Source organism: Chrysemys picta, chromosome 14 (genome assembly GCF_011386835.1).
Source record: "Chrysemys picta bellii isolate R12L10 chromosome 14, ASM1138683v2, whole genome shotgun sequence".
NCBI classification, from domain to species: domain Eukaryota; kingdom Metazoa; phylum Chordata; order Testudines; family Emydidae; genus Chrysemys; species Chrysemys picta.
In genome coordinates, this window is record NC_088804.1 from 7,534,911 (window position 1) to 7,559,965 (window position 25,055).

The following is a 25,055-nucleotide window of genomic DNA, read 5'->3' on the forward strand; positions in this document are numbered from 1 at the left end:
AAGATCAACATACATACAGTAGGGCTGTCAATTAATTGCAGTTAACTCACGCAATTAACTCACAAAAATTAATCAATATTTAAAAAAGTAATTGTGATTAATTGCAGTTTTTACTATACTGTTAAACAGTAGAATACCAGCTGACATTTATTAAATATTTTGGATGTTTTTCTAGATTCTCACATATATTGTATTCTGTGTTGTAATTGAAATCAAATTGTATATTATTTTTAATACAAATATTCGCACTGTAAAAATGATGAACAAAGAAATAGTATTTTTCAATTCACTTCATACAAGTACTGTAGTGCAATCTCTATGTTGTGAAAGTGCAATTTAGTGATGTAGACTTTTTTTGTTACATAACTGCTCTCAAAAACAAAACAATGCAAAACTTCAGAGCCTACAAGTCCACTCAGTCCTATTCCTTGTTCAGCCAATTGCTAAGACAAAACAAGTTTGTTTACATTTACAGGAGATAATGCTGCCCACTTCTTATTTACAATGTCACCTGAAAGTGAGAACAGGCATTTGCATGGCACTTTTGTAGCCGGCATTGCAATGCATTTACGTCCCAGATCTGCTAAACATTTGTATACCCCTTCCTGCCTCAGCCACCATTCCAGAGGACATGCTTCCATGCTGATGACACTTGTTAAAAAAATAATGTTTAAATAAATTTATGACTGAACTCCTTGGGAGAGAATTATATGTCCCCTGCTCTGTTTTACCCACATTCCGCCATATATTTCATGTTATAGCAGTCTCAGATGATGACCCCGCACATGTTGTTCATTTTAAGGACATTTCCACTGCAGATTTCACAAAACACAAAGAAGGTACCAATGTGAGATTTCTAAAGCTACAGCACTCAACCATCGGTTTAAGTATCTGAAGTGCCTTCCAAAATCTGAGAGGGACGAGGTGTGGCGCATGCTTTCAGAAGTCTTAAAAGAGCAACACTCTGATGTGGAAACTACAGAACCCGAACCACCAAAAAAGAAAATCAACCTTCTGCTTGTGGCAGCTGACTCAGGGTACATCTACACTACAGGGGGGAGTCGATTTAAGATACGCAAATTCAGCTACGTGAATAGCGTAGCTGAATTCGGCGTATCGCAGCCGACTTACCCCGTTGTGAGGACGGCGGCAAAATCGACTTCTGCGGCTTCCCGTCAGCGGCTCTTACTACCACCTCCGCTGGTGGAGTAAGAGCGCCGATTCGGGGATCGATTGTTGCGTCCCGACGGGACGCGATAAATCGATCCCCGAGAGGTCGATTTCTACCCGCCGATTCAGGCGGGTAGTATAGACCTAGCCTCAGATAATGAAAATGAGCATGTGTCGATCCGCACTGCTTTGGATGGTTATCGAGCAGAACCTATTATCAGCATGGACGCATGTTCACTGGAATGGTGGTTGAAGCATGAAGGGCATATGAATCTTTAGCACATCTGGCACATAAATATCTTGCGACACCAGCTACAACAGTGCCATCAGAACACCTGTTCTCACTTTCAGGTAACACTATAAACAAGAGGCGGGCAGCATTATCTCCTGCAAATGTAAACAAACTTGTTTGTCTGAGTGATTGGCTGAACAAGAAGTAGGACTGAGTGGACTTGCAGGCTCTAAAATTTTTACATTGTTTTATTTTTGGATTCAGGTTTTTTTGTACATAATTCTACATTTGTAAGTTCAACTTTCATGATAAAGAGATTGCATTACAGTATTTGTATTAGGTGAATTGAAAAATACTATTTTGTTTTTTTTACAGTGCAAATACTTGTAATCAAAAAAATATAAAGTGAGCACTGTGCACTTTGTATTCTGTGTTGTAATTGAAATCAATATATTTGAAAATGTAGAAAACATCCACAAATATTTAAATAAATGGTATTCTATTAATGTTTAACAGTGCGATTAATCGCGATTAATTTTTTTAATCGCTTGACAGCTCTAACATTCAGATATGAGTTCAGTTCACTTAGGTGCAGATTCATAGCAGAGATGTGAGCTTTGTAGTTGAAAAGAGTTATTTTAGAAATAGTTCATAGGTTATAGTCCAATGTCCAAATCTCATATTCAGGGCATACCAGCATAACTGGGACCTTGGTCTTGCGACTCAAACTTCCCCTGAAGAAGCCTTCACAGATCTGAGATACAGGATCAGGCCCCACGGGTCTTTTTATACAGTGTTCTAGCATCCACTTGGCCACGCAGTCCTGGTTAAACAATAGGCTTTTGATGTAACCTTCTGCTTTCTAAACACCACCAGTAATTAGTTACACAAATTAATATAGGGCAATTTATCCCGTAGTCAGTCTATTACAAACTTAAAAGAAACATTTAGACAATGACATTATTTTACCCAAGACTCATCTAAATGTTAATATTCCCTTTTGATCTCTGACTTAGTAGCTGTAGTGACAGACAGGAACTGTCTGTTTACACGGGTAGCATTTCAGATACACATCATTAGTATTACATCTAACTTCCAACAATACAGTTTGCATTTCAAAGTTCTAGCCTACTGAGCATGAATGGCCCTCATTACCATTCACATACCTTTCTAAAACATTACTTTAAAAGTGGGCTTTGGGTCATTCAGCCTGCAGGCTGTTTAACCCTTTCTGGACATGAGTTATATTTTGTATAAGATTTGCTGCAATTATATAGCTTGGTAGCAGCAAGGGTTTGCATGGTTACATTTTAATTAGACAACGTCACAGTTTTTCTTGCCTTGCAAGGGTTAGATGCAACACCATCACTGGACCTAACCAGATCAGCTACAACATCACCGGCTCATTCACCTGCACGTCCACCAGTGTTATATATGCCATCATATGCCAGCAATGCCCCTCTGCTATGTACATTGGCCAAACTGGACAGTCACTACGCAAGAGGATAAATGGATACAAGTCAGATATCAGGAATGGCAATATACAAAAACCTGTAGGAGAACACTTCAACCTCCCTGGCCACACAATAGCAGATGTAAAGGTAGCCATCTTACAGCAAAAAAACTTCAGGACCAGACTCCAAAGAGAAACTGCTGAGCTCCAGTTCATTTGCAAATTTGACACCATCAGATCAGGAATAAACAAAGACTGTGAATGGCTATCCAACTACAGAAACAGTTTCTCCTCCCTTGGTGTTCACACCTCAACTGCTAGCAGAGCACCTCACCCTCCCTGATTGAACTAACCTCGTTATCTCCACACTGATATATACCTGCCTCTGGAGATTTCCATTACTTGCATCTGAAGAAGTGAGGTTCTTACCCACGAAAGCTTATGCTCCCAGTACTTCTGTTAGTCTCAAAGGTGCCACAGGACCCTCTGTTGCTTTTAAGGGTTAGATGGTACCTCTGCTTCCTGGGCATTTTCCAGGGATCCCACCTTGGGGGTGGGGAATAAAATAACTGCCAGTGGGCATGGCTAAAACAAATAACTGTTGGAGGGAGTGGCCTGTGGGGAAAAGGAGTCAGGACTGGACATACAGGACCAAATTCTGCCCCTCGCTAGATCCAGGCACCTCCACGGTCTTGATTGGGTAAGGGTAACATTGGACTCACCAGTAGTGTTTGCAGTGAGGAGAACATATGATTTTTTTTCCTGCACTATCAGTTGCTGAAATTCTCCTTGTTTTATAATAGATTGCAATAATATCCAGTGTCTGGGACTGACAGGGAGGGTAGCCAAGAGCCCCGTCAGTTTGGTGCTCTTGTGCGCAGTCATTTCAGGTGACATTGCGGTGGTGACTTAGCAATATTCTCTGAGCGTAGATGGATGGAATTCTTAGCTAATGTAATGCATCATTACTGATGAGAGGGAAGGATCTTGCACCCAAAATGCTAATAACATGTCAGTGCTGGTGTTAGAATATAGATTTTCAGGCCTGCCTGTAAAGGCCTCTACTTTAAGAGCGTAGCTGTATTTTTATCACTTAGCTAGTTATAGAGGTATAAAAACAAAGAATCAAAATCACTGTCTGCCTGTGTATGGGCCTTCTCTCCCTAGGATAGTCTGAGGCCTTGTTCTTAGGCTAAGGCCTGGCTAAGCAGCAAGGGTAGCGATCACGTCCTCACATCCCAAACCAGTCACACTGAAATAAGGTGCTATTGGGCTGCTAGGAAGACAATTCTGTCCTGATAGTGCCCATCACCACCAGAGAAAGAAACAGATCTTAAGATGGTTAAAGAAAACTTAGTTTGATAGCATCCTGTCTGGCAAGAAATCACTTATCAATGGTTGTGAAACCCTCATTTCTGTATTGTTTTGTCTTTATGGCTCGCACTTTTCTATTGTTAATCTGTCTGGTTCTCTAATTGCTTCTGTTAATTTTGCTAGGTGTAAGTTAATTAGGGTAGTGGGATAGAATTGGTTAGAGAATTGTTACAATATGTTAGGATTGGTTAGTTAAATTTCAATAAAATGATGGGTTAAGATATAGCTGAGAATATTACTATATAAACTGGGGTCAAACAGCAAGTGGGGGGGAAGGGAAATTGGAATCATGTTTGCTAAGGGGCGGGACGAGAACAGGGAATAGGGAACAGGGACACAGGCAAGGCTCTGCTGGGAAGGGGGACGCAGGGTAAATGCTCTGCGGCATCGGAGCTGGGAAAGGAACACTGGGGAACAGACTCTATTGACTTATAGAGATAAGCCCGACTGGTGTGAGGGCTTCGGAACATGCTTGCTTGAAAACTAACCCCAATAAACATTGCATTGTCTGCCCTTCGGGCTTCTGGTCTTCTGCTTTCTGTCTGCGTGACAAGAACCAGGGGAGATGGTGAAGGGAAAACGCTCTAACAGCTGGAACCAGTGGGTGGGAGAATTTAGCAATGTGAGTGCCACTGATGGGACTAGAAATCATCTATTTGACTTGCAGCTGGTGGTTTTGTGTTTCAGGCAGTGGGCTGGGTTCAATTCCCTGCTCTGTCACTGATGTCTTCTGTGACTTTGGGCAAGACACTTAATCTCTCTGCCCTCCTTAAATGCGGCTTCCTTTGTCTCTCTTATCTTGCTAGATTATACACTTTTGGGGGCAGAGCCTGTCCCTTCCTATGTATGTGCCAACGCCTAGCACAATAGCAGCTCCGTCTGAGTTGGGCAGTCGATTCGGCTGTAGTACGAATAATAAATCCATCCTGCTCCCAGGCTGGGAACTGAGCGACTTGTGTGCCCCAAAAGAAGGAATTTCTTAGAGGGCCGTGAAGTGTCTCTCCAATTCCTCAGCTTCACTCTTACTCTAACTACACACAAGGACAAATTAAAGGTTTCAGAGTAGCAGCCGTGTTAGTCTGTATCCGCAAAAAGAAGAACAGGAGGACTTGTGGCACCTTAGAGACTAACAAATTTATTAGAGCATAAGCTTTCGTGGACTACAGCCCACTTCTTCGGATGCATATAGAATTCTATATGCATCCGAAGAAGTGGGCTGTAGTCCACGAAAGCTTATGCTCTAATAAATTTGTTAGTCTCTAAGGTGCCACAAGTCCACAAGGACAAATGTCTCACAGACAGCCGTTAACATGGTGTCAACTGTTGGCAGATGATTTGAAAGTTTAAAGGTAGCTCGTGTGATCTTGGAATTGGCAACCCAAGGAGGGCCGATGCTGGCCCAGCACAACTCCTTGGGTTGCCAGCTGATAGTGCTTTGCAGCCTGGATTTACTGCTTAAATCTAGTATCAGAGGGGTAGCCGTGTTAGTCTGAATCTGTAAAAAGCAACAGAGGGTCCTGTGGCACCTTTGAGACTAACAGAAGTACTGGGAGCATAAGCTTTCGTGGGTAAGAACCTCACTTCTTCAGATGCAAGTAATGGAAATCTCCAGAGGCAGGTATATATCAGTGTGGAGTTAACGAGGTTAAATACACTCCACACTGATATATACCTGCCTCTGGAGATTTCCATTACTTGCATCTGAAGAAGTGAGGTTCTTACCCACGAAAGCTTATGCTCCCAGTACTTCTGTTAGTCTCAAAGGTGCCACAGGACCCTCTGTTGCTGCTTAAATCTAGAAGAGGAAGTACACTTGTAATAAGGGTGGAAGATATGGTATGAGAATGAAATTAGTTGTAGCATGGTAAAAATTTCCCCTTCCTGCCCTGCTCTTTGTTACCAATAAACACGGTGAATATACAAAAATAGAAGGGGAGGTATTTTTTTAGGGTAGCGACCTCATCCAGGGACCCTTCCTTCCCTAAGCTTTGCGTATATGCTCACTGTATTCAATGATATATTTTTCAGTATGAATTTTCAATGTAGTATTGATGCATTTTAACCAATATCTCAATTCTGCTGCAAGGGGCTGAATTGATGGTCTCGGAGTCGGAAGCTGTTGGCTGCCTAGAGAGGTGATGTGCTCTTGTGAGTAGGGCATTGGCCTGCAAATTAGGAGACCTGTGTTTACTCCTAACTCTGCTACTGATTCTCTCTGACAAGTCTCTAGGCCTTAGTTTCCCTGTCCATAAACCACAGATAAGGACTTTGGCCTCCTTTTGAGAAATACTTTGTCATCCACAGATGAAAAGCGCCTACATAAAGGGCTGAGGATTATTATCAGTGTTTGCAGCAGTGCAAGTCCCCCCACTTGCCCCCCACTGCCCTGCCACTGCAGCTCAAAGCTGCCGGGATCCTCTCGCGACAGCCCAGAGATAATAGTTCACTCACCACGGCCTTTTAGTCTTCACTAGTGAGAGTCCCACGAAGGAGGCCTAGCAATTAGGAGGACGGCTGTAATGATGTGGACATGTGTCCACTAAGAACAGGTTCATTTCCCAGAGGCACCAGCTGATAGTAGTTTGCAGCCTGGAGCAGATTAGAATGGGCAACCTAGGGGTGAAAGGCTCCATTATCCCCGTGCCTTTCCTCTGACCCAGCCAGTCCCCAAATCCATTTGTCATTGGACAGCTCATCTGTGTTACTTTAATGTACAATCTAAGGGGGAAATAAATTAATTTTTGCCACTCAGAGTGGCATCTTCAGGGCACTGGTAGCCCAGTCCCAAAAGCACTGTCAAAAATATTAAACCAATACGAAACAGCAATACGTACATGTAATGCAATAAATAGTGATTCCAATGTAACAGAAAAGTGGACACAAACACCCACTTATAACCTCTTTTGGCAGGAGAGCACAACTTTGATCCAAGCACTTTAATTAACTTTTGCCTTTACCTTATTAGGCCATGGAAAGGGAATAGACAGCCGCATATTGGTATGCAGCAATATTTAGAAACACAACTGGCTAGTAAGCACGTCTGAAAATAGGTAAGAATCAAATAGAGAAAAGTGTTACTTTGCTACGCTAGTCTGAGCGCTATTTCTAGGTGATAAAATGACGTCAGCTAGTTTTGAGCTTCACTGCAGTGGTTTTGGATTTAAAATCGGTGGAGTTGTTTTATTCTGGTCAATAATAGTAAGAGTCTACTTACAGTTTTTCATTTTCATAGTAAGTTTCAGATTCTAACTCTGTCACTGGAGGAAATCAGAAGTAGCCCCACTGAAGCTGGTGGAGTTACATCGATCCGAGTGAGAGGAGAATTGGGCCCATTGGGTACAACAGCAGAAAGTGCACCAAGGGCGTGAATGCAATGGCACAAGTTGGTGTCAATCCCATTTCCATTCTGGGGCCCTGGAACAACCTGGCACGGACCGGAAAGGGAGATGTGCTGATTCCACAAGCAGAGATTAAAGCTACCCAACCTCACAAGTAGGCTTGGAAGGATTAGATTTTTATTGGTAAATGTCATTTTCACTGTACGCGCATGAACCAATGGAAAAGATCTTTCCATCGATGGAGCGGAGGCTGGGTTTTGCATGGGGCAGATGCTCCTTGGCGTGGCAGTCTGGCCTACAGCTGAGTGTCAGCACAAGCGGGGGCATGGAGCGCTGCTCCGAGAGTGCTCTCGTGACAGTTGCTATCTTGGCTGACACACCGGGGATGGAACCAGAGACCTCCAAAGCTCAAAGCAAGAGCTCTTACAGCTTGAACTCAAGAGCCAAGGCTCTGTGGCCTAGCATGCTCTCCAGCACAGAGCTTGCCCCACGAGCTGGCCAGTGCTCCCAGGGAACCGGGGCTGAGGCTTTCCCAGCAAAGCGTGAACTCTGCCTCTCCTACAGACAGACACACAGGGGGCATCTAGGCTGCAGCTGGGAGTGTAACTTCTGACTCGGGTAGATGTACGCTTCCTAGCTCCTGTGCTAGAAATAGGAGTGTAGTTGCTGCTACATAGGTGGCTAGTCCCCTGAATACACACCCAGGGGCTTGGGTGGGATTGTGCTGAGACAGACAGCCTGTGCGCCGTGGCTGCCACACTGCTGTCGTAGTGTATACTATGCTAGTGTGCTAGTGCCATTAGAGCTAGTGGGGGAACGTCTCACTGCGCTGGAAATTACTTCTCCAACTCCAGGGTAGCCATACCTACCCACCCACCCACCCTCTTCTTTTCACTTCAGCAAGGAGAGAAAGATGCAGCGTGCTAAAGAAAGAAACAGATCAGTGCTTCGCAGGGCCACCCAGAGGATTCAGAGGGCCTGGGGCAAAGCAATTTCGGGGGCCCCTTCCATAAAAAAAAGTTGCAATACTATAGAATGCTATATTCTCGTGGGGGCCCCTTGCCCCACTTGCCCCCCACTCTGGGCGGCCCTGGTGCTTCGCACCTTCTTCTCCTCCTAGAACTACGGGTTACAGCAGAACACTGTTCCAGCATCCACTGCCCTATAGCCAGAAAGAAAGGGAAGGTGGTTGGAGCCCCCTGAAGCATGTTTGTGACCCTCCTCCCGCTGGGGTTCGTATGCTGCACCTTCCTTCTTCCCCCAATGAAACAGCTTAAAGGGAGGGAAAAACTGGAAAAGGGTGAAGAAAACCCCTTTGCACCCCAGCAGACATGGGGCGGGACAATAAGAAGAAAGAACTGGAAGCTGCCCTGGGAGAGGCAAACAACTGGATGCACTATGGGCAGCCCTTTGCAGTTAGAAATAACCCGTTGAGCACTTAGGGTCTGTCTACGCTGCAATTACAACCCGCGGCTGGCCCCTGCCAGCTGACTCAGGCTCGCAGGACTCAGACCAATGGGCTGTTTCATTGTGGTGTAGACATTCGGGCTCAGGCTGGGGCCCAGGCTCTAGGACCCTGCAAGGTGGGACGGTCCCAGAGCTCGGGGTGCAGCCGGAGCCCAAACGTCTACACCCCAGTTAAATAGTCCCTTAGCCCAAGCCCTGTGAGGCTGTTAGCTGGCATGGACCAGCTACCTAGACATACCCTTAGATACCCAAGCAATAGGTGCCACTGGAATCCCTAAGACAGACAGTTAATGTGAAAGTCCAATCATCTCTCTGTAGTGCTCACTCCTGCGTTACCCACCGCACACCCCAACTCAGATCAGTTCTAGGGTCTGACACTTTTTTCTGTTTCCTTTAATACACTGGGCATTTCACAGGCTGCATCCAAGAGGCTGACAACCCCATTTGCCTCCTCTGGCTCCAGGAGAGCCTTTGAGGGGACCACCAAGCACAATATAAGTGGGCCTGATCGCCTCTCACACCACTTTTACACGATGTAACTGCACTGGAGCCACTCCTGATTTACTCTGCTGCATGCAAGATCAGAACTGGGCCAACACAGTTCAAACCAAAGGACTTACTTGCAGCTTCCTGCAGGATGGTGACTTCCTCAAGCAGGTTCGTTTCTCCCTTTGCCCTTAGTGCATATGGTCTCCCGTCCCCCGCTCTGTGCCTAGATCGCTGCACAAGGCATGCATGTCTGAGAGCAGCGTAAAGTCCCGGAGCTGCACAGACAGGGTTGTGCAGCAGAGAAGGAAGTGCTCTCATGCAGCTCCACCTCATGCAGATGTAGAGATTAAACCAACAGAGGGTTTTAAAAAAGGAAATGCTAGAGGTTGGGTGCAGCTGGTGCACAAGGGGCAGTGACTCCATTGAAGTTAATGGAGCTGGGCTGCTGTATGGCAGTGGAGGAGCTGGCCCTAGGGGAGGAAGTTTTATGGTGGAGGAGCTCGTCGTGGGGGCCTACCTAGTAAGGGACATCACCCACTTCTCACAGCCGTGGGCTGAGAACAAGTCAGACCAAAGGAATCTCTTCCCCTTTCCGCACGGTGTAACTCCAGGTGTAGTTTTCAGTGCGGCACCCTAGAGCAGAGGCAGAGAGCCATTGAAGAGGTGAAGGAGCTGAGCTCACACCTCTTCTGCAATGTTCTCCTAACCCTCTCCTCTCCAGGTTTTCTCAGTTGGTAGAGAAGCGGCCAGGTTAAGGCATCAGCTTCTCGGCTCAGATTGCAGCTGGCAATGAGTTTGCTTCCTACAGGCTGAACATGCCATCTACCCTGCAGGGTAAATTCCCCGGCCTGGCACTGAATTCCCCGGCCTGTACCTCCCTCGCTTCGTGTGGGGCGCGTGGAACGTTATGGCTCCTGGAGTGTAGTTCCCACATCACAAACCCTGCATATAGGATGGCACAGTTGGGAATCTCTGATCAGCTGAGGGACCCAGGACAGGAAGAGCAGGGTAGTGCTGCAAGGCAAGACTGAGATGAGTCAGCAGAGCTGTGCAGAGACTAGGACTGGGTGAGCAGGTCAGGCTTGAAACACATTTGCGGAGCTGCCAATGCTGTTACTAAACTCAGTGGAAATTGGTGGGCTCTATAAAACCCTGGCTCCTGCGATTATACGTTTTTTGGTTTTGGTTCCTTCAGCATTCTCAGAAACACGACTTTCAAGTGCAGCTCTGCTCTGAAGAGGAACTAGTGCACTTTCCCCCTCACTTTTGCTGCTTCCTGCATGCACTTACGTCTGCTGGCTGGACTGACAAAACCCAGTTGTTGCTGCTTTTTACCCCTGTTAGCCCAGCAGAAGCCAACACTGCGGGGAGAATGACCTGGAGGCGGATTAGAAATGCCTACTAAATTCCAGGCTCTTTATATTACACCCAGGCAGCCTCCACTGAAGACCAGGGGAACTGCACACACGTCAGGCAGGGGCTATTTTGCTCTGCAGACCCTTACAGGTGATGATCCAAAGAAGTTGTGAGCCCTGTTTGAATCAAGAGTGCATGGGGATGGCGAATATGGGAAAACCCACATAGTTTTACTTGTATACTGAGCAAATGTGTCCTGCGATCACTGAAAGGTAATTGACAGAGTTCCAGGAGGCCATTGTTAGGGTCACTTTTCAGAGCACAGATGCATTGTACAAGGAATAATGCTTATAGATTACTATTATCATCACACAGAAAAGCCTAGAGGCTCTATTCAGGGCTCAGGGCCTCCTTCAGTCTGACATTGTACAAACACATAGTAAAGAAATACTCCTGGCCCTAAAGAGCTTCCAGTTGAGCTCATTCACAGTAGGCCAGGAGCCTGCCCACTGCATCCGCTGCCCTGCCAAACCCACTCTTGCAGAAAGCTCTCACTTCCCCAGCAGCAGCAGGAGTGTGAATGACGCCCCTGACATGCAGTGTGGTGTTCAAAGTCTGGTTTAAATACTGATGTGTTATTAAAAAAACTATGCTCAGCACGCTCACTGTGCAAATTGGGGTGGTAAGCAACAGCCCTTGCCAGGAATAAATCGTAATGTGAGTTTACAGTTCCTAATACTGGGTATTTTAGGGTCTCTTGGTGGAGAAAGCCATCTTGCTGCCAGGGAAACTGTTTTGGCCAAACCTTCACAAGTGACCATGAATCAGGTTCTTGGCTCTTATGATGAGTGCACCAGGGTGGGTGGATGCATTGATTTGGGGGTGCCTCTGTGTGTGTGGCCAGACTCAGACATGGTTGTTGAATATCAACAGCTTGCCTCTCCAACTGCTGCCCCGTTTCCTTTCATCTCTGGGCTCACCGAATGTACAATCGCTGTCTGGAGTGCCTTGACTCCAATTCCATCTTAAACCCGCCTCAGTCCACTCCTTGCAGTCCTGAAATCACTCTCACCAAAGTCTCTGATAACTCTTCCGACCCAAAGCTCAGAGCCAGTACTCTAGCCTCATTCTCCTTGACCTGTCAGCCGCCTTTGACTCGTTGACCGTGCTCTTCTTGAAATCTAGTCCTCCCTTGTCTCCTGCGACTCTTCAGGAACTGTCTTTTTGCACTGTGATTGTACAGCGCCTAGCAACCATGGAGTTGTGGTCCATGACTGGAGCTCCTAGACACTATAATAATACAAATAATAAATACTATCAACTGCTATAGAAGTAGCAGGTGTTCTGGATTCAGCAAAACTACCTATCTAGACCGTGGAATGAAATCTCCAGATATAATAGGATCCAGTGTATAAGTCTAAGCTGGGGCCTAGAGCGGGTTGCTCCAATTGAAGACAAGTTGAGGGAGGCTAGGCTACGTTGGTAGGGACACGTTCAGCGGAGAGACACCAAAGAGTTATAGTGGTAGGATGGCCTTGACCATGATTGTGGTTGGAAGATGACCAAGGGGAAGACCAAAGACTTGCTACATGGAGTGGATATCAGCAAGTCTTAGAGAGACCAATTTGTACAACAGGCCTACAGTCATGAGTTTTGGGTTAGGGCTACACGTTGCTGAGCCCAAAAGCAGCAGCAGAATAAGAGTACAAGTCTAAACTGCCTAGCTATTATTCCTACAAGTCTTGAGTAAGTGGTCTGCTAGCAGCCATCAGTCCTTGATTCTGGGAGAGCGCCCGTCCAATTCAGATCATGGGCCCTAGTGAACCAATTACAATATGTTCCCTTTCCCATTTCTTTTGCCACATTTTCAGGGCACGAGTTTCTGTAGGGAGGCGAGGCAGCTATTGTTAATGCTCTGAATAAGCTTTAAAGCACATGTGTTTATGTAATAAAAAGGTGGCTCCTGTCCTGTTTTTACATATTCATCATTTACAGCTGTGTCAAAGGATCAACTTTGGCTTGTTTTGGATACAAATGACTTTAGTACTGTTGGCTAATTTGCATTGGCAGGAATTGTTTTGCATTCAGGTTTGTCAGAGTGTGACCGGTTGGGTCACAGAAACTCCCTCAAGACAGTCACTAGATGTGCTGGGATACCACTGAGAAGAAACCCCCTGCCAGAAAAGACTTCTCTCCACTCCCATCTTGCTGAGTTAGACACACCAGTCGGCTCCAGCACAGACCAAGAGGTTGGGCCACGCCCCCCTGCAGTTCACAGAAACTAAGATTCACTTAGCCCAGGGACTTTCCCAGCACCCGGTATTCAGTCTTTCTGGGAGCCTAAACCCCGAGTACATCTGTTTTACTCTGTATAAAGCTTATACAGGGTAAACTCATAAATTGTCCACCCTCTATAACACTGAGAGAGAGATATCCACAGCTGTTTGCTCCCCCAAGTATTAATCACTTACTCTGGGTTAATTAATAAACAAAGTGATTTTATTAAGGGGTTTCAAGTAATAACAGGCAGAACAAAGTAAGTTACCAAGCAAAATAAAACAAAACATACAAGGCTAACTTAATACACTAAGGATCTAGTTACAAATACTAACTTCGCCTCCTAGATGTTATCTCAGGTACAATCCTTTTCAGACCAATGTTGTAGTTTATGGCCTGGGTCCAGCAATCACTCACAGCCCCGAAGTTACAGTCCTTTGTTCCATTTTCTTTCAGGCATCTCTTCGGGGTGGAGAGGCCATCTCTTGAGCCAGCTGAAGACCAAATGGAGAGGCTTCCAGGGCCTTTTATATTCTCACTCTTGTGGGCGGAAACCCTTTGTTCTTTTCTGCAAAACCACAGCAACAAGATGGAGTTTGTAGCCACCTGGGCAAGTCACATGTCCATGAATGATTCAGCTTTTTGCAGGCCGACGCCATTGTTTACATGTTAGTTTGAACGTTCTCAGGAAAGCTCAGATGTGGATTGGTGTCTCCCAAAGTCCATTGTTAGGTAAGTACTCCCCATTGCTTGAATAGTCCCCTCACAATATATTGGCCAAACCTCCCTTATGTGTCCCTACAGCAACACTTCAAATACAAGCATAGAGCCAACACTCATAACTTCAGATATAAAAATGATACTTGCCGACAACTAGGATGAATATATTCACTAGATCATAATCTTTGCAAAGACATGTTACATGGCATATCTAGCACAAAGCATATTCCAGTTATGTCATATTTACAGAGGAACAGAATTGCTCAGGGGACTGGCAGTGGAAAATGGAGCATTTCATCACGAGGTCACTGGCTGGTAGGCAGTGAAAATCACTGCTGTCTGATGGCTCTGTGGAATGAGGTGGGGGGGTCTTCCTAATGAAGACAGGTCAAATGCAGCCCTGGCATAAATCCACGCCCCTGGTAACTTCACTGGATTGCACTTGCTCACCGGGGCTGAATTTAGCTTGGTGTGCCCACCTTGCAAAACCAGCACCAATGGATGTTAACTGATACCCACGTTAGCCATCTCAGGAGTAAATGACCATTCACTCTGGCCCCTAGAGCTGGGGGTGCGGGAAAGGGGGAGAAGCTGCCTGTGCTGTACCCATGCTGCGGTGAACACAGAGAGTTTGTTTCGAACACTGTCACCTTCCATTATGACTAAAGTCACGTCCAGCATTAGAAACGGGGTGTGGGAAACGGAGTTTATTACACTAGCAGTGGGGGCCTGTAGAACTGATAAATGAAATTGTTCACTTTATTAATGTAACTTCATAAGTAAAGTTTTATGAATGAAACAATATTCATTCATAAAACCGGTTACCCCAATAACTGGCTAATTAACAATTAAGATGCTTGTTAAGAGCCATAGCTGTTCAGTCAGCTGCCTTTGTAAGTTTCACTATCAATCCAATTCCTGCTTAAATCACACAGATGGAAAACTTTGGAGGAGGGTAACATTCTGCTGCCAACATGGAAGGGCATCGGTGCATGCCCAACAGAGACCCAGCTCATCCTTGTGCCCGGCTTTCCTGGCCAGTTAGCCGCCACAAGCTACGAACCCAAGCTGCAAACTCAAGCCACAGACTCAAGCAGGACTGGTAACTATGCAGCAGCTGCAGAACATCTGATGGATGTGTGTGTGTGTGTGTGTGTGTGTGTGTGTGTGTGTGTGTATAGGTATTAGGTATAATGTGTGTGTGTGTATAAGGATTAAGATATTAGTTATTGGTCATAAATCAAATTGTTATAATAATAAATGTGGCATCTTTATCTTGTCCCCTTTAGTAAGATCCTGCTAGTTTTTATTGGTATAACAGGCCACATGTGCCGTCAGTGAAAGACCAATGGATTTCCTCCCTTGCTGTCTAGAGGGCTCTAGCCACAGTCATGCTAGCTCTTCCTGCGAGTGGCTCTGCAGCCCTCCAATTCAGTGTGACTGCACTGAACTCAGCCGCACTGCTCGGCCTTACAGGGGTGAGAGCTGCATTTGGCCCACTGGGGCTGTCATTGGCACTTGAGGGAGCTGCGAGGCTCTCCGGGCTCACTTGGGGGCGGGGAGGGTTTGCCCAAGGTGCATTTAAGTCCCATTTCAAACAGGCTTGTGTTTAAAATGCAAGGGTAGTGCTCAGACACTAGATTCAGTTCCCATCTCAGCTGCGGACTACCTGAGTGACAACAGGCATGCCACATAACCTCTGTGCAGTTCTGCTTCTGTCTGTCAAACGGGTAATTCAGGTTGTAGCTCTGCAGGGCTGGGACTGTCAGTAGTATAAGGGGCCTACATGGTTTCTTTTCTGAAAATCTCTTGACAGCTCAATGAAGCCTTTCTAGAGGCCTTTCAGAACTTGCACCTCAGTAGCCCTGTAGGAGTAAATCTATCCTGCATCAGCTGGTTCTGCTCATGTCTGAGACACAGATCTCAAGAGGAAAATCCAGAAAAGGACAAAATGGAAGAATGGACCAGCTCAGACTCCCTAATGGTAGGGGTCATGACCTGCATTTGTCAATATGAATGTGTCCCCTCCATACTGGTGTTAGTAAAAGACGATACAAGTAACAGTCATGTCTGCGCAGCCAGCTCTGTTAAAAAAAATATATTACACCCCTGGGGAAGTTGGGAGCTTCGGTGGGGTGAACCCTCTTTTTCAAGCGGCCAAAAAGCGTAGTAAAACTTTGACTAGAAGACAGGTAACAGCTTGGCTTTCAGACCCGGACGCTTACTCTTTACACAAACCGGCTCCAATGTGTTTTAAAAGAAACAAGACCATAGTTTCAGATGTGGATGCGCAGTGGCAGGCAGACTTGGTGGATAGGCACTGGTTCTCCAAACACAACAGCGGTTTTAAGTACATCTTAACAGTGATAGACATTCTATCCAAATATGCCTGGGCCTTAGGCCTAAAAGACAAGACGGGTTGTGATAAATGAAGGGGGGGAGGGTAGCTTCCTTTTCTGGACACCCAGCCAGCCAGTAGCTATAAAATCCCTCTTAGTAGCTGTTCTCTACTTGCTCTATCTGTAAAGGGTTAAAAAGTCTCACGGCAATCCATAGGTAAAAGGAAGGGAGTGGGCACCTGGCCAAAAGAGCCAATGAGAAGGCTAGAACTTTTTAAAATTGAAAAAAGACTCCCCTTTGTCTGTCTGTCTGTTGTTCTCCCGGGGAGAGGCGGACAGGGCAACAGCATGCTGTAAGAAGCTTGGGCCAGGTATGAAAATTATCAGTATCATACCTAGAAACTACTCATTTAAAACCCCAGTTATGTAAGTAGATCAGGAAATGTCTAGGAAGACGCAATTAGGTTTATCCCTTTTATTTTGTTATGGCTTGTGGAGTCATCTGTGCTAACACCGGTGCTTTTGTTTTGTTTGTTTTGCTTGTAACCTTTAAGATGGACCTCAAGAAAGCTATTCTTGTGCTTAATCCTTGTAGTTGCTCTTTTAAAATCCAGCAATAGCCTGAGTTCCCAGATGTATTTTCTTTCTTTTTTTTTATTAATAAAATTTACCCTTTTTAAGAACAGGATTGAATTCCTGAATCTTAAGAGGTTTGTGCACATGTTGTGTAATTAGCTGGTGGCAACAGCTGATTTCTCGTTTTTTCTTTTCTCAGCTCTTCCCCAGAGGGGGTGTGAAAGGGCTTGAGGGTATCCCAAGTGAGCCTTCCTGGGCTCTCAAAGGGGTTCTGCACTTGGGTGGTGGCAGCATCTACCAATCCAAGGTCAGAGAGAAGCTGTAACCGTGGGAGTTTAATACCAGCCTGGAGTGGCCAGTATTAATTTTTAGAATCCTTGCGGGCCCCACCTTTTGCACTCGAAGTGCCACAGTGGGGAATCAGCCTTGACACGGGTGGTGAGGTATCCAAGGCCTTTAAAGCTATTTTCAGTGAAGATCGCATGCCTCAAAAATTACAAACCAATCGGGGGGAAAAACAATTTAAACAAGCCTTTAAGCAGATTGTTAAAGCGGCGTTAATGGCGTTCACCGTTTTGTTACTTATTACAAAGTCCAAGCAGGGGTTGGGGAGCGATTTAACAGAACTTTAAAAACTAGAATGTGGAAATATTTTACAGCCCATAACACCTTTCCCTCCATCGACTTGTTAACTGACTTTATAAAGAGTTACAACTAGAGCTTTCACAGAACTATATGTATCAGACCCACTGATGTTAACCCTTCAAATTCTCTGAGCAGGCAGCCAGGTACTTCTGGATCTTGTAGTTTTTGGGACCGTTCCGGTGAAACTTTATTCAGAACCTCAACAAGCTCTTCCCAGAGCTCAAACACTGTCATTAAAACTAAACCAGCGGACTGGGTTGTAATTCAGCAGGACCTTGTGTGTCTCACAGCCCATTTCACATGGAGTTGTGAATCTCCCTTTATTGACACCAAGGGCAGCTCTATGTATTTTGACACCCCAGGCACGGCAGGGAGGCAGCCTTCAGCGGCGCGCCTGCAGGAGGTCTGCTGGTAACGCGGATTCGGCGGCATGCCTGTGGGAGGTCCGCCAGTCCCGTGCCTACAGCGTACCCGCTGCCAAATTGCCGCCGAAGACCGGCATGCCGCCGAAGGCAGCCTGACTGCTGTCCTCACGGTGGCCGCCCCCTGCGGCTTGCTGCCCCAAGCATGCGCTTGCTGCGCTGGTGCTTGGAGCTGCCCCTGATTGACACTGCTGGTGTTGACAGCACTGATGCATTTTTTTTTCAACCTCATCTATACTTTTCATTGAAGCTTTGCTAGCAAGTACTTTTTGGTGGGCAAAACAGTGAACCAAAAAATGTTTCTGAGGGCCCCTTTCTCAGAAGCCGTTCAGCACCCCTACTCGTGCATTTTGCATAGCTGCTGCCCCATCTGCTGTCAAACCTCAGAGATTGTCAAAGCTAATGTGGAACTCCTGCATTCTCGCCTGAACACATTCAAAAATGTGTTTGCCAGTTGACCTGTCTCTGAGCTCACCTGACATAAAACACCTGCTGAAAAACGATGGCGATCTCGGTCCAAAAAGCGAACACATACGATTACCTTGGGATTCTTTGTGACATCAAGGCTCTCATCTGAGCACAGACTGTAGAAAGGGCTTGCTGCGACTTTTCCAGCTATTTCATTTTGTAGAAAATTTGCCAGATCTCTTGTGCTCCTCCGTAATGTGTCATTGCTCAGTGGTATCTCTCTGAAAAGCTTACTTTCTGGTTCTACAGCCAGAACAATTTTTTCAGGAGTTCTCCATCGCTGAATGATTGTGACGTTTCCCTGGTGTTATCCGGACCAGTGATCTGCTAGGTCACCCCAATCCTCGACACTGGGAGCCAGCCTTACCCTACTCTGCTGTGAGAACCCCCACTCCCGGGCGGTTCACACACAGTCTCTAGCATGTACGCTGCTCCTTGGATTGTGCAACCGAATGACACTAGCCGATATCTACAGTCCCAGACGCAACCCTAGGAACCTCTGTCTTGCAGTGTCGAGTTATGCCCGCTGAACGCTGCAAGCCCTTAGGAGTTTGTCAGTTTAACAAAAAAATTGATCTGTACCAGGCTTGTTATCCCAAGGGGAGTCTCTGACACGCTTCAAACCAAATGCACTGCTTCAGGTAGAATAAACAAACAAATTTATTAACTACAAAGATAGATTTTAAGTAATTATAAGTCAAAGCACAACAAGTCAGATTTGGTCAAATGAAATAAAAGCAAAACACATTCTAAGCTGATCTTAGCACTTTCAGTGCCCTCACAAACCTAGATGTTTCTCACCACAGGCTGGCTGCTCTTCAGCCAGGCTCTCCCCTTTGATCAGCGCTTCAGTCGCTTGGTGTGATGTCTATAGCTGGAGGTGGAAGAGAGAAAGAGCATGGCAAACGTCTCTTCCTTTTATCATGTTCTTTCTTTCCTCTTGGCTTTGCCCCCCACCCCTTCAGGGTCAGGTGAGCATTACCTCATCGCAGTCCCAAACTGACCAAAGGAAGGGGGTGACTCACTCGAGAGTCAAACAGATCCTTTGTTGCTGCCTAGTCCAGTGTCCTTTGTTGCTGTGAGGCTGAGATGGGCTTGTCCCATACATGCCCTGATGAGGTGTGAACTGCCCGTCTGCTCTTGGAGAGTTTTGCCTGGACTTGTTTTAAGCCATGAAGACACATTTTCAGCCTCACAACTATATACATGAAATTACAACCTATAACATTACTATAACATCACTATAACAACAATGCTCAGTGCATCATGAGCCTTCTGAAGACCCCGACATGACAAACTTTGCATTGGATACCACACAATCATATTATAGGATGAACATGGGGGTCCAGGGTGTTCCCTCGAGGTACAGAATGTCACAATGGTTTCCTTGCTTGGCCCCAAAGTAGTGCAACTTTAAAAGTAGCCACTCGAATCTGATCCGCTTTATTCAAAAAATCTTTGCGCTGCTGCTGTTGTCTTTCAAACTCGGTTTTTGCATCGTGTAACAGCTTGCGCCTCTGAAACACTATCTGGCACTGATTGTTTGAAATACTTTCTGATATCCATTTGTGTCTTTACCTCTTTTCCTTCTGCCACAAACAATCTCAGCTTACTCAAACACCACACAGTGATCTTGTCGATGAGGAGGTTGACCAATAGTTGCTTACGGAGCTACAGTAGTGGGAGATGTAAAAAGAGAGTGTGAATATGTGTTGTGAACATGTGTGAATATGTGTTTGAAAGGAAACCACATCTATGCAATACAGCTCTGCCTGCACTGTAGTAATATTTAGAAGGGAATGAGTCTGCATTATAATTTATGGTGTTTACAAGGCAACTTTAAAACTTTACATCTCCGCGATTGTTGGGGTGCTCTGGTCTGGTACATGGGAGTGTTTTGACTTCTATATTTGGGGGAGCAGGGCGGTGTGGATTTAACCAGGACTGAACAGGGCCTTATGGGTGGGTGATGTGGACAGCCGCCCATGGTGCTGTGGTGTGGGGAGCACCAGGGACTAGAGGCAAGGAGTGGGGCAGGCCTGGGGTGCGAGGCTGCGGAAGGGAGCTTGGGACAATGTAGGGGAGGCAGCAGGGCCCTGGCTGATGGAGTGGTGGGTGGGAGCCCGGGAGGCAGCAGGAAGTAGGGGTGATGGAGGCAGTGCTGAATTTATAATGAAAGAGGTGTCAGGGCTCAAGCTAGGTGGCTGCTGGCGGGCACCCAGCTCTGAAGGCAGATGGCATTGGGGTGCTAACTGTGCTCTGGAAAGTGATATTTGTATCTTTTTAAATATCACTTTTCACAGCAAGTCCTGGCAAATTGAGACCTGGATGGAGGGGTGGGTTAAAGAATAATTAAATAAGTTAGATGTATTCAAGTTGGCCTGATGAAATTCCTCCTAGGGTACTTAAGGAACTAGGTGAAGCAATCTCAGAACAGTTAGCAATTATCTTTGAGAAATCTTGAAGGATGGGTGAGGTCCCAAAAGACTGGAGAAGGGCAAACATAGGGGAACAAAGAGGACCTAGGGAATTATAGGCTGACTGGTCTAACGTCAATATCTGGAAAGATACTGGAACAAATCATTAAACAATCAAATTGTAAGCACCTGAAGGACAATAGGGTTATAAGGAATAGGCAGCATGGATTTGTCAAGAACAAATCATGCCAAACCAACCTAATTTCCTTCTTTGACAGGGTCACTGGCCTAGCGGATGGGGGGAAAGCAGATGATGTGATATATCTTGATTTTAGTAAGGCTTCTGGCACAATCCCATATGATGTTCTCATAAACAAACTAGGGAAATGTGGCCTAGTTGAAATTACTATAAGGTGAGTGCACAACTGGTTGAAAGACCGTACCCAAAGAGTAGTGATCAATGGGCTGCTGTCAAACTGGGAGGGTGTATCTAGTGGGGTCCTGCAGGGATCAGTCCTGGGTGTGGTACTAGTCAATATTTTCATTAATGACTTGGATAATGGAGTGGACATTGTGCTTATAAAATTTGCAGATGACACCAAGCTGGGAGAGGTCCAAGCCCTTTGGAGGACAGGATTAGAATTCAAAATGACCTGGATAAATTGGAGAAATAGTCTGAAATCAACAAGATGAAATTCAGTAAAGACAAATGCAAAGTACTTCACATAGGCAGGAAAAATCAAGTGTACAACTACACAATGCGGAGTCACTGGCTAGATGGTCATTCTGCTAACAAAGATCTGGGGGTTATAGCAGATCACAAATCGAATGAGTCAACAATGTGACACGAAAAAGGCTAATCTTCTGGGGTGTACTAACAGGAGCTTCACATGTAAGACACAGGAGGTAATTGTCCCCGTTCTACTCGGCATTGGTTAGGCCCCAGCTGGAGTACTATGTCCAGTCCTGGGGAACACACTTTGGGAAGGATGTGGACAGACTGGAGAGAGTCCAGAGAAGAGCGACAAAAATGATAAAAGGTTTAGAAAACCTGACTGTGGTGGGATGTCTGCCCCATCCCCATGCTAGAGGGGACTGCAGCAGGCCAGTGCGCCTGTGCAGCCCGGCAGCCAATAAGAGAGAAGGGCTTATTGGGAGCCAATCAGGGCCCAGATTGGAGGCAGCCAATCAGGGCCCGGCTCAGTCCTATAAGAAGGCTGCCCAGGAAGGGAGCAGTCAGTCTGTCCCAGGCCTTTGATAGGGGAAGGTCTGTCTCCAAGTGGGAGACTAGCACCTGGCACAGCACAGTGCTGGGCAAGCCTGGGGTGCGGAAAGGAACTCCAGCCCGGTGTCTGCCAGGCTGCAGGCCCTGAGGGGAAGGGCCTAGCCGGTGCGAGGGGCCGAAGGGGAAACGGCCCAGGGACGTGGACAGACAGACGGAGGGAGAGAAGGAGGGCAGGATGGCTGCCACTAGAGGGTCCCTGGGTTGGGACCCAGAGTAGTGGGCGGGCCTGGGTCCCCCCTTTCCCCCTTGCAGTACACCCAGCCATTGGCCGTAGGGAGCGCCCATTATATATCACGCCAGATCCCTGACAGAAGGGATTAGAATTTGGGGTGTGTGGTTCACCACGGTGGCTGGAGCATAGAGACTGCTGATCAACCACCCTCCGCCCTGGAAGGGGGTATGGATGGACTGAGGGGCACTGCCGGAGGGCAGTGGCTCGAAGAGGACGCCGCAAGTTTGGGAGCAACGCAGGTCCAGACACGCCAACCAAAGGCGAGACAATGGGCAGGACACCACCAGAAGAGGGCGCTCCACTGGACTGAGCTAATTCCCGGAGGCAACCAGTAGGAGGCGCCAGGTGGTGAGTCCCAACCCCGTTACACTGACCTATGAGGAACAGTGAAAAACATCTGGCCATGTTTAGTCTTGAGAAAAGAAGGCTGAGGGGGGAACTTGATAACATCCTTCCAATATGTTAAGGGTTGGTATAAAATCAATGGTGATCAACGTTCTCCATGTTCTCTGAAGGTCGGACAAGAAATAATGGGCTTACTGTGCAGCAAGGGAGATTTAGGCTAGATATTAGGAAACCCTCTCTAACTCTCAGGGTGGTGAAGCTCTGGAACAGGCTTCCAAGGGAGGCTGTGGAATCTCCATCGTTGGAGGTGTTTAAGAACAGGTTGGACAAACACCTGTCAGGGATGATCTAGATTTACTTGGTCCAGACTCAGTGTAGGGTGCTGGACTTGATGACTTCTTGAGGTCGCATCCAGCCCTACAGTACATTTCTATGATTATTCAGAAACATGGACACCAACTCTGCTTATTGAAGGTGAATTTGCAAAATTTAGGGTCCCCTTCAAAGTGTAAGACCCAGAGTGGCCAGTCGATTGGCTCCTGGGGCCACCTGTGTTATTTGCACAGGGGAGTTTCCTTGTGCGTTATCTTCCTTGGTGTAGGTTAAAAAAGGGCCACAACACTGCTGCATTTTACTTTACTCCAGATAGTGCTCTTTGCTTCCTCATCACATCCTCCAACAGCTGTTTTTGTAACAGCTCTGACATAAGGAGAAAGAGACTGCATTTGCTGCCCAGCTCTTTGCAAACACTGTGGTTTGCCTGTGCATCCCAGAGCTGAACTCTGGACGATGTGATGGGGCAAGGCCAGATGGCTATAGGAAAGTGGTGAGAAACAGGTATATTAGCCCCAGGCTAAACAAATCCCTGTTACCATGATAACCAAATGGCAGTTGCTCGAGGTCAATTAAGACACCTGGGGCCAATTAAGATCCTTCTAGAAAGCAGTGGAGACAGCTAGGTTGATGGGGACACCTGAAGCCAATCAAGGCTGGCTGAAACTAGTTAAAATTCTCCCAGTTAGTCAGTTAGGGGTGTGTCAGGAGCTGTTGGAGGAAGCAGCACTGCTGGAGAAATGGGGTAGTACAAACCCTATCAGGCACAAGGAAGGAGGCCCTGAGGTAAGGGTGAAGTAGATGTTGAGGAAGTGGGGTGCTGCTATGGGGAAGTGGCCCAGGGAATTGTACTTGTCCTGTTTTAAAAAGTCTGCTACCAATAGCTTCTACTATTAGGGTCCCTGGGCTGGAGCTCGGAGTAGAGGGCAGCCCTGGGCTCCCTCCTCCACTCTCCCGGATTAATCACAGAGCCAACAGGGACTGTGTGAGAGAGGGTTGCTTCTTCCCACCTCCGTTACTGGCTTATGATGAAAATGGCTCAGTAGGCTGTGACCCTCTAGAGAGAGAAGGGCTACGTGGAAGGTCACAGTGAGCCTCTGAGGCTAGTATAATCTGCCAAAAAGCGTGGGACCCACTGAGACAAGGTCGGAGCTTTGTCACACCGGGAACAAGCCACCCAGATGTCACCCTGCCACCCAGGCACATTGGAGCTCACTGCTTCATCCGTAAAAACAACAAGGAGTCTGGTGGCACCTTAAAGACTAACAGATTTATTTGGGCATAAGCTTTCATGAATAAAAACCTCACTTCTTCGGATGCATAGAGTGAAAGTTACAGATGCAGGCATTATATACTGACACATGGAGAGCAGGGAGTTACTTCGCAAGTGGAGAACCAGTGTTGACGGGGCCAATTCAATCAGGGTGGATGTAGTCCACTCCCAATAATAGATGAGGAGGTATCAATTCCAGGAGAGGAAAAGCTGCTTCTGTAATGAGCCAGCCACTCCCAGTCCCTAGTCAAGCCCAGATTAATGGTGTTGAATTTGCAAATGAATTTTAGTTCTGCTGTTTCTCTTTGAAGTCTGTTTCTGAAGTTTTTTTGTTCAATGATAGTGACTTTTAAATCTGTAATAGAATGACCAGGGAGATTGAAGTGTTCACTTACTGGCTTATGTATGTTACCATTCCTGATGTCCGATTTGTGTCCATTTATTCTCTTGCGGAGGAACTGTCCAGTTTGGCCAATGTACATGGCAGAGGGGCATTGCTGGCACATGATGGCATATATAACATTAGTGGATGTGCAGGTGAATGAGCCCTTGATGGTGTGGCTGATGTGGTTGGGTCCTCTGATGCTGTTGCCAGAGTAGATATGGGGACAGAGTAGGCAACGAGGTTTGCTACAGGGATAGGTTCCTGGGTTGGTGTTTCTGTGGTGTGGTGTGTAGTTGCTGGTGAGTATTTGCTTCAGGTTGGGGGGCTGTCTGTAAGTGAGGACTGGCCTGCCTCCCAAGGTCTGTGAGAGTGAGGGATCATTTTCCAGGATAGGTTGTAGATCGTGGATAATGCGCTGGAGAGGTTTTAGCTGGGGGCTGTATGTGATGGCCAGTGGTG

General features: G+C 46.5%; 1 protein-coding gene across 1 annotated transcript in view; it reads right to left on the reverse strand.

Annotated features, from left to right (window-relative positions):
- The window catches only part of ADGRG5 (adhesion G protein-coupled receptor G5), a 31,102-nt gene extending 21,281 nt beyond the window's left edge, over positions 1-9,821 (reverse strand). The window contains exon 1 of the mRNA XM_065566856.1: positions 9,655-9,821. The gene's annotated coding sequence lies outside the window, so the exon portion shown is untranslated. The remainder of the gene's footprint in view (positions 1-9,654) is intronic.
- Between the last annotated feature and the right edge of the window lie 15,234 nt (positions 9,822-25,055).